This window comes from Aotus nancymaae, unplaced genomic scaffold (assembly GCF_030222135.1).
Source record: "Aotus nancymaae isolate 86718 unplaced genomic scaffold, 86718_ANA_hifiasm-v0.15.2.pri h1tg000064l_1, whole genome shotgun sequence".
Classification (NCBI taxonomy): Eukaryota; Metazoa; Chordata; class Mammalia; order Primates; family Aotidae; genus Aotus; species Aotus nancymaae.
The window spans coordinates 19,823,716-19,832,974 of NW_026988479.1; the positions used below are offsets into that span (position 1 = coordinate 19,823,716).

Sequence of the window (9,259 nt, forward strand, 5' to 3'; positions counted from 1 at the left end):
AACCCAGTGAGATATTTTTCAAAGACTTACATCTAGTCTTTGAAATATAGTATGCTCTTTACACTTCCAGCATATCTCAATCCAGACCAGCCACATTCTGAGCATTCAATAATCACATGTGGCTAGTGGCTACTATACAGGATGTCACAGTGAGAAGACTGTTGCAATCAACCACGTGGTATAAGATGACAGTGCACTGAGGAAGATAAGGAGGCAGGTTTTAAAGATAGAGCTAGTAGAGTTTGCTGAAGGAATGAATGAGGAAAAGCATTAATTGAAATAAAGGAAGTTGTAGAAAGGAAACTAAATCATAAGAAAGGGTATTTTTTAAAATTTAAAAATATCCCAGAGCCATTTTATACTTAAGCTATTAATATATATTGCATTCTCTTGCCCCATCCTTAGTTTTGGAGGCCTGCTAAGAGTAGTTTCAAGTTGCTAAGGTATGTGGCCTCCAGAGCAAGTCAATGATGTTCTCATGGGAAAACAAAGCATGGAGGGCAGCAGAGGTCCATGATGTGGTTCTCATGGTGGCTTTCTTTTCCAGTTAACAGAAAGAGCACTGTGACATTACATATCTTCTAAGGTCTTGAGTTACAAGGTTGCATCAGGTAACCATTGATCTGATTCTGATATTTCCCAAATAACAATCTCAAATTATTGAGCTTTATCTAATTTCAAAAGTTATAACACCCTAGAGAGGGTTGCTTTTACTAATTCATCCATTCAAAATGGTTACGTGTTTGTGATTTACACAAATGCTCACATCTATATTACTTTTCACACAAAGGCATGGTATGTGCTAGAGTAGCTCAGAATTTGACTTGAATTTTTTTTTCAGTCAGACATTCAGTGTTGTGAACTCATGACTTGAATGCTCTTAGGACATACAATCTCTATCGAATGCTCCTCAGCCTCCACTATTATTTATGTTGTTATGCTTGGTCCTTGGTACCTTTGCATTCATGATGGTACTGTACCTTGTTTTTTTCTAAACTGAAATTCTTCCACAGACCATAGCAAAACACTTCGTACAGTACCTTTTATTTCTACATAGGCTCTGTGGGATATACTAGAAAGAACCCTGCAGCAGGAGTCAAGAAAACTTGCAGGGAACTGCTCTTTACTTGAGGGAGTTTGGAGAAGTCACTTTGCCAATCTGGGTTTTATTTCTCCTCTCTGTAAATTAAATGTGTCAAATCCAAACATTGGAAACAGGGAAAGGAAAGAAGTAGAAGAAAGTCTCCATGTTCTGAAATGACATCAATAAGTGCAAGTAGCTTCTTGAGCAGACGGAGCTGAACTTTTTTTTTCATCAGAGTCTTCAATAATGTTACATACATGAATTCCTAAAGCCTGATTAATTTTGGTCTCAATAGTGAAATCCAAAATCCTTTGGTAAATCTATGTGGAAGCCAAATGATGAAGGGTTTGTAGCAGGAGAGGGGAATGTGGAGGGAAATGTGGGGTTGGCATTATATGCACAATAGTCACCCGGAATTGCAGGTTTGTTATTTGGAAAATCAACACATCTAAAACAACAAACAAAAAATATGGCAAAAATAGTGCATCTGCTCAAAAACTGAGGTCTGAAATAAGAGAACATAGCTCTGGTCAAGACGTTAGCAATCTTTCTGGTGCTGTAGAGAGTACCTTCTCAACATCTTTCAAAATATCTTTCACAAAGGGGTGAAAATTGGATCTTTTACGGGAAGAGTAATAAAAAAAACCCTTAGTCTTTACATATCTAAAGTATAAATGTGCATACAGTACATTAACACATATATTAACACATATACAGTGTGTCTGTGGAATTAGAATGTCATAGGGCTACTAGAAAAAAAAAGTCTAAAAAGTTTCCTTAGAGAGGAATAATGAAAAAAGTGTTGAGAAACTGCTATAGCATTACCCATTTGTAGGTGGAAGAAAGAACACGTTGAGAATGTCTTGGCACGTACAGAAATTGAACACTACACTTCGTGCTACAAACTATTCTTCGTAAAAATATGACTAATTTCATCTCTGGGTCAGGTGATACCTATTCCATGAATACTTTGATTTATCAATTCCAGCTCTTGTTTCTCTTCTCCTCTCTCATGGAATTTATAATCCAAATTATTCAATTTGACCCTTAGAGGTATTACTCTTTATTATATTAATTCATTAATTTCACAGATGATATTGAGTGTGTGCTATGTGCTAGGCATTCTTCTATGCAGTAATGGACTTAAAAGGTCCTTCTGCTCATATAGTAAAAATTCTAAAAACAAAATAAAGAAATAAGGAAACAAAGTAATTAGATAAAATAATAAGGCCTATATGGAAATTCTAGAGTTGCAATAGAGAATGACTGGGCATTGGGAATTGGGCATTGTTGGTGAATTTATATGCAGTGGTTAGGAATTACTCTGTAAACAGGAGACATCTGACTAATTCTTATTTCATAAGTAATTTTTATTCCTTTAAATACATTAAATTTAGGTCTGAGGAGAAAGGAATGACCTAGAATTCAAATCATGCCCTGCCATTATTTCATTCTTTTATTTACTCATCCATTTGTTTAAAAGCATTTATTGAATTCCAAATTTTGTACCAGCAACTATGCCAGGGAGTAGACATTTATTCATTAATTCATTTAAACAAGGAACAGTTATTGAATACCTAGTAAGTACTCCATTCTAGGTATTTGTAGCCATCAGTGAAAGAAACAAATACGACTAATGATGGACAAGGATACAGTTTTGATTATGTCAAATTGCAATGTTTATTGATCATCCAAATGCAGATAATGAGTAGGCGGTTATATGCTGGCTAGGATTTGTGAGAGATGTATGGCTAGGAAACCCAAATTTGGGACTTACCAACATGGAGATAGTATGTAAAGTATCAGCTTGGATGGCTTCACCAAGGGAGTGAAGTGGATTCATGACTGAGAAGTCACAGAGAAGTGAAGAGGATTCATGGCTGAGCACCGGAGCACTGCAATATTAGGAGGTTAGGAAAAGAGAAGGAACTACGAATATATGAAGGGGAAGACAGTGGCATAAGGGAAAAACCAAGGAAGTGCGTTGTTGCAAAATTTAAAGGAAGAGAATATATCAAGGGAATAGAATAAGCAACTGTGTAAAATGTTGCTAGTAAGTCAAGTAAGATGAGGACTGAGAATAGACTATAAAAGTTAGCAAGATGGAGGTCACTTGTGACCATAATATGCCCAATTTCAACAAAGCCAAATTAAAGTAATTTTAGGAGAGAATGTGAGGAGAGTACCAGAGACAGTGAAGACAGACGTGTTTTTAGAAGAGTTTTGCAACAGAAGATAGTAAAGAAATGGGCTGGAAGTTGACAAGAGAAATTGAGTGAAGAGAAAAGTTGTAAAGATGGGAGTAATAGTAGCATGTGTATAGTAATGAGAATGATATGACAGTGAGTGAAAAAATATTGATAATGTAGAAGGGTCAATTTCTGCAGAATTGTTCTTAGGTAGATAACAGAAAGTGAAATTTAGTATGCAAATAGAAATATTAGCTTTGGAAAGGAGCACGGATGTTTTATCTATGGTTATAGGAAAGAAAGAGTATTTGGGTTCAGATGTTGGGGTGGGGCAGGGAGTGATGGGGATGTTTATCTGTGGAAGGTCTCCTACTGCTGCTTTAATATTCCCAGTGATGTAGGACACACAAAGAAATAATCAGTTTCCATATCACTTATAAGGTCTATACTTTGAAGTAAGCAATTTAATGTCTTTGAGTCTCAGAGTCCTCATCTGTGAAATGGGAATAAAAATATTTGTCTTTATGTTCAGTAACAATAATTAAATGTGACATTTTGTCAAAAAATACTAGTCTGGTACCTGTATCACCGATTAACATTGGCCAAAGTTGACCTCCACTGGAGTATAAAAGGATTAGCATATTAAATAGCATATGCCACCTGGATTTCGGTCAGGTTAATGCTTCAGTATAGAGAGACAGCCCAGAACTAAGAGAAGCATAAAATGAAGATGAGGCTAGCTTAATCCTTAAGAAGTACATTTATAAAAGAATTGCTCTGTTTGTCATCTGGTCTTTGACCAGGGAGAACTCACCAAAGTGTTTTAACCATAATCTTTGCCAAACACCTGTTGATACCCCCCAGCTTGGAATGACAGTGATCCACTGAACATGGGAGAAAACAAATGTCAATGTTCAGTCTCCTGTCCCAGACTAAGTGTTCCTGGCATGTGAGATATCACCCTGATTAAAGTGTCAAATGGCCCCTAATCACATTAAAATGAAATATGACCCAACAGTACCAAGAAATGGGACATTCCTGTCACCTTTTCTCTTTTCCCATAATAGCAATATCTATCTGCTCTATTCCAGATAATACAAATGTCTACTCATATTGTGGGGACAATGAGATGACTTGCATTTGACAGGTCTTATTATGCGAGAAATCAGCTGCTCCAAAATTAACATAGACTCTTATTAAAAGTGATTATGCATAACTTCTTTAGTGCCTAGGATTTTAGCCAAACAAATCTCTTTCTCATATCTTTCCTTACTCCTTTTCCTCTTCATGAATATTTTTAAATTGGATCATGATATAAGGATCTAGTAGAAACATATGCAATGCCAGAAAGGCTAAAAGATTTATTCACTGTAGGTATTTACTATCACATAGCTGGTGCTGATAAAACTGCAGCAGTCAATACTGAAACTATAGCTCAGGGCCTTTGATTCTTCATGAAAAAGTCATATTCTCTGTCCTTGAGCCTAGTAGAAAGTCAACTTTGTGGAAGTAGCGACTTTACACTATTCAAATGGTTATTTTCAGTTTCCCAGAATTTTCTTTCTAATACACAGAACAGTATCTATGCATAGTAAGTACCCAAAGAATGTTTGTTGGTTGAACTAATGTTAGTTGATAGTTATCTGGGAAAGTTATTCCTGCCATTAAAGGCTGTTTATGAATAGTTACAGAAAATTACTGCCCCTTGGATCAGAGTTTTTTTTTCTAAAACTCACCTTCAATGCATGTCTCAAATTAAAATAAATAGCCTAGATTCTGTACAACAATTATAACTTTCTCTCTGTTGAAATCATAGATTAGGAATAGTTTCCCCCATTTTTCAACTGATCTCTGAAGAAGGTAAATGTAAAAGGACAAAATTTGTCCAAGAAAGAACCAAAATCATGATTTTTAAAGTGTTTGTGGCCAATCAGTTGCTCTTGCATGAGACTTAAATTTTTTATTGTGGAAAATTAGGTTTGTCCCAAATTGAAATACAGAATAAGTTCAAAATAGTCAAAGTAAAATAAGGAATCTAGTTATTTCAATTTGAACACAGAAAGTTGTGATGTCAAGTAAGACCCTCAGATGCCTGTCAAGAGGATAATCAAATTTATTGGTCATAAATCAAATGTCTACATAGAATACACAGATGAATATAAAAACCTTGAGTACAAGAAAGTAGTTTAGGTTGGAAATGTGGTGAACTGACACATGCCTTATGTAAAATAATGCAAATTAATTTTTTTTTTTTTTTTTTTTTTAGACGGAGTTTCGCTCTTGTTACCCAGGCTGGAGTGCAATGGCGCGATCTCGGCTCACCACAACCTCCGCCTCCTGGGTTCAGGCAATTCTCCTGCCTCAGCCTCCTGAGTGGCTGGGATTACAGGCACGCACTACTGTGCCCAGCTAATTTTTTGTATTTTTAGTAGAGACGGGGTTTCACCATGTTGACCAGGATCGTCTCGATCTCTTGACCTCGTGATCCACTCGCCTTGGCCTCCCAAAGTGCTGGGATTACAGGCGACTGTCTATTATTTTTTAGTGTCTGTCTTCTACCTTACAAGTGTATGCATTTTAAATTGCCTTGGCACCCACAACAATCCTAGGAAATTATCATTGCTAAATAATTGGTGTATACCTGAATTGCTGTCTTCTGTTTAATTATTAATGGCAACCAGACAAATTCTACAAGCTCACATCTCCTTTGAGAGGCCACAGTTCCTTTTTCTCTATGTCTTAATAAATATATGGTTGAGGGTGCCCATTAAGTAGTAAATATTTACAAGTTGGAGAAGTTAGAATTGTTAAGTGGCTAGTTGAATGTCATTGAGCATGGTAATTTGTGGAAGGATGGCCGAGGCGAATGTCCCTGTTACAGACTATCTTTTAAAATAGAGTGTTGACTGGGACTTGCCAACTGAATGCAAGGAGAAAGAGTAAATTCTCATTTTGAGTTGGCAGCTTCTCCTGAAAGTAAGAAAGAAATTCAAACCAGAATCACCACTGAGGACAAATCAGATCAGATACTTCAAAACAAAGGCAAAGGACCTTCCTCATGTATAATATCATTTATCTGCTCCCTTACCTGACCAACAAAAGCATGGGAGCTTAGGATACCTGAAGTTTTCTGACACTTCAGGTTTGTATTTACTTCCCAATCCACATGTTAACCATTTGGGTAACTTAGACTTAAGAGTATGTATGATTTTAAAACAACAGTTTTTTTTTTTTTTTTAACTTGGGGAAAGCCAGAGAAATATTATACCAATATAAAAAGATATTTCACCCTTGACTAGATTTTAACGTTGTGTTTTTCAGCTCTAGGGAAGTAACTGCTCCATTTATCCACATGTGCTCTCACATGCCAATTGACTTGTATTCAGCAATGTTGTGATAATGACATGTGTATGTTTGCAAACCTAATTAGGTTGTGTTCTACTGAATTACATGTTAAATGGAATTTGATAATCCTCTCCAGGCTGTAGAAAGTGGTTTATCTCCTTAAAACTAGATTGCCTTTTTCCCTCATCTCTTTCTCTCATGTTTACATTGTTGTTTCAGGTTAGCAATAAAATTGAATTACTGAGAACCACCCTGATCACATTTGCCAAAGGATAAAAAAACCTCATAATGAAGGAAGTGTTTCAAGCAAGGAATGCCTAGTGCAGCTATATTCAGTGTACTGTGATAGATGGTCTCTACTAGTCCAGGCCAGGTGGTCTAGTTTTAAGCCCAGTTGTGGATGATGCAACTAGACTACCCAGTATGGATTTTTTATAACTAAAGATACAAAAGATACATTCACTTACACTTATAAGAATAGAAAGTTGTGAGAAGTAAGCCAGGAGAAGTAAGCCAGAAAAGGCACAGGTATGTAGGATTCTTACAGTCTATTTCCACCAGATGGTGGCTCTGCTCTGAAAACCTCTCTCAAAATTAAGAGTTAATAGTTAAGGACTAGGTAAGCCACTTCATGTTCATTAGGAAATGTGCAGTACCTTTTATTGATTGAGGCCTATGGGCCAAAGACAGAGTCCGGGGACAACAGAAATTAGAGAATCTATGAGATATCTCATTGGACTCAAATAAATACAAAGACCGAAGAATAATGATCCAATTTCTAATACATACTGAAAAAGCCAAACAGCCAAGCAATTTGGATAGCCAAAAAATCTGACACTTTCAGTCAAAGTATGAGTGGACCAGGGAAAACTATGAGGATCCACAGGCAAAGATTGTTTTAAGTGCATCAGTGATACAGCATCTGACAAATCGCCAGTGACTAGAAGCCACCAAATACAGCAGCACTTGGTATGATTTCCATGCTGGACCTATGGATAGCCTAGGGGCCACCTACAGTCAGAGTGAAGAGATGATGAGAATAAACATCTTTGTGACTGAGAGTTCGTAATGGGAAGTTGAAGAGTGGAAAGATTGGTAAATGAAGAATTAGTAGATATGAATTACATGACATTGGAAAGGCAGTTAACCTCTGAGGATGTCTACTCTTAGGAGTTATAATGCTTGTGCTGTACATTCAAGCATTGAAATCCACAAGGAATTGGTCCAGGACCTCTGTGGCTGTTAAAATCCATGAATGCTCAAGTGCCGATATAAAATAGTGTAGTATTTGCGTTTAACCTATGCACGTCCTCTGTATACTTTAAATCATCTCTAGGTTATTTATAATACCTAAGACAATGTAAATACTATGTAAAAACTGTTTACATTGTATCTCCTAAGGAATAATGGAAAGAAAAAAATCTGAAATATTCAGTGCAGACATAACCATCCATTTTTTTTCCCAAATATTTTCAATCCATGGTTGTTTGGACCCACAGATATAGAACACCAGTTATCTTTCTTAGTATGACTAGTGAAAATCAAATTGGAAAGCACAAATACATGATAAAATGCAATTTAAAGGTAATTTATTATCTTTTGTATTATTGTAGTTAAATAAAGGTCAAATTATAACTTAGTTTTAACTATTAGCAAATTGTAACTTCTTTTGCTTGGATATTCCCCTAAAACACTTGAGAAATTCAGTGAGCTGCTTCTTCCAACAACAACTTATATCTTTTTTTCTAAAACACTTGTTAGAAATATTTTGTTCTCTTCTTCTCCCACAGATCCATCAAATGTTTGAAAAATATTAGGACTGGAGCCAACCACACAAATGTAAAAGGTAATTATAATCATTATTGTTATATGAATTTAAGACCTAAAACCTGCTATTGGTCTGTTCGGAATTTCTATTTCTTTCTGATTTAATCTAAGAAGGTTGTGTATTTCCAGGAATTTATCCAGCTCCTCTAGATTTTCTAGTTTCTCTGCATAAAGGTGTTTATAGTAGCCTTGAATGAAATTTGAATTTCTGTGGTGTTGGTTGTAATTTCTCATGTTTCATTTCTAATTGAGCTTATTTGGATCTTCCTTCTTTTTTTGGTTACTCTTGCTAATGGCCTATTGATTTTGTTGGTCTTTTCAAAGGGCTATCATTTTGTTTCATTTACCTTTTGTACTTTTTTTGTTTGAATTTTGTTTAGTTGTCCTCTGATCTTTGTTATTTATTTTCTTCGGCTGGATTTGGGTTTGGTTTGTTCTTGCTTCTCTAGTTTTATGAGGTTTGATGTTAGATTGTCTATTTGTGCTCTTTTAGACTTTTTGATGTAGACATTTAATGCTGTAATAAACTTTCTTCCTAACACTGCTTTCACTGTATCCCAGAGGTTTTGATAAGCTGTGTCACTATTATCATTCAGCTCAAAAAATTAATTTCCATCTTGATTTCATTGTTGACCCAAAGGTCATTCAGGAGCAGATTATTTAATCTCCATGTATTCGCATAGTTTTGAGGGTTCCCTTTGGAATTAAATTTCCAGTTTCATTCCACTGTAGTCTGAGAGAGTGCACATGATGTGAATTTTTAGGTTCCCCAGTAGGGTTGTGTGCTTGGTGGAAGATTTTCTCACTCTCACAC

At 35.9% G+C, this 9,259-nt stretch overlaps 1 long non-coding RNA gene across 1 annotated transcript in view; it reads left to right on the forward strand.

Moving 5' to 3' along the window:
- The window catches only part of LOC135270645 (uncharacterized), a 74,717-nt gene extending 66,252 nt beyond the window's left edge, over positions 1–8,465 (forward strand). The window contains exon 3 of the long non-coding RNA XR_010338779.1: positions 8,409–8,465. This is a non-coding gene — a long non-coding RNA (uncharacterized LOC135270645). The remainder of the gene's footprint in view (positions 1–8,408) is intronic.
- Positions 8,466–9,259: the final 794 nt, after the last annotated feature.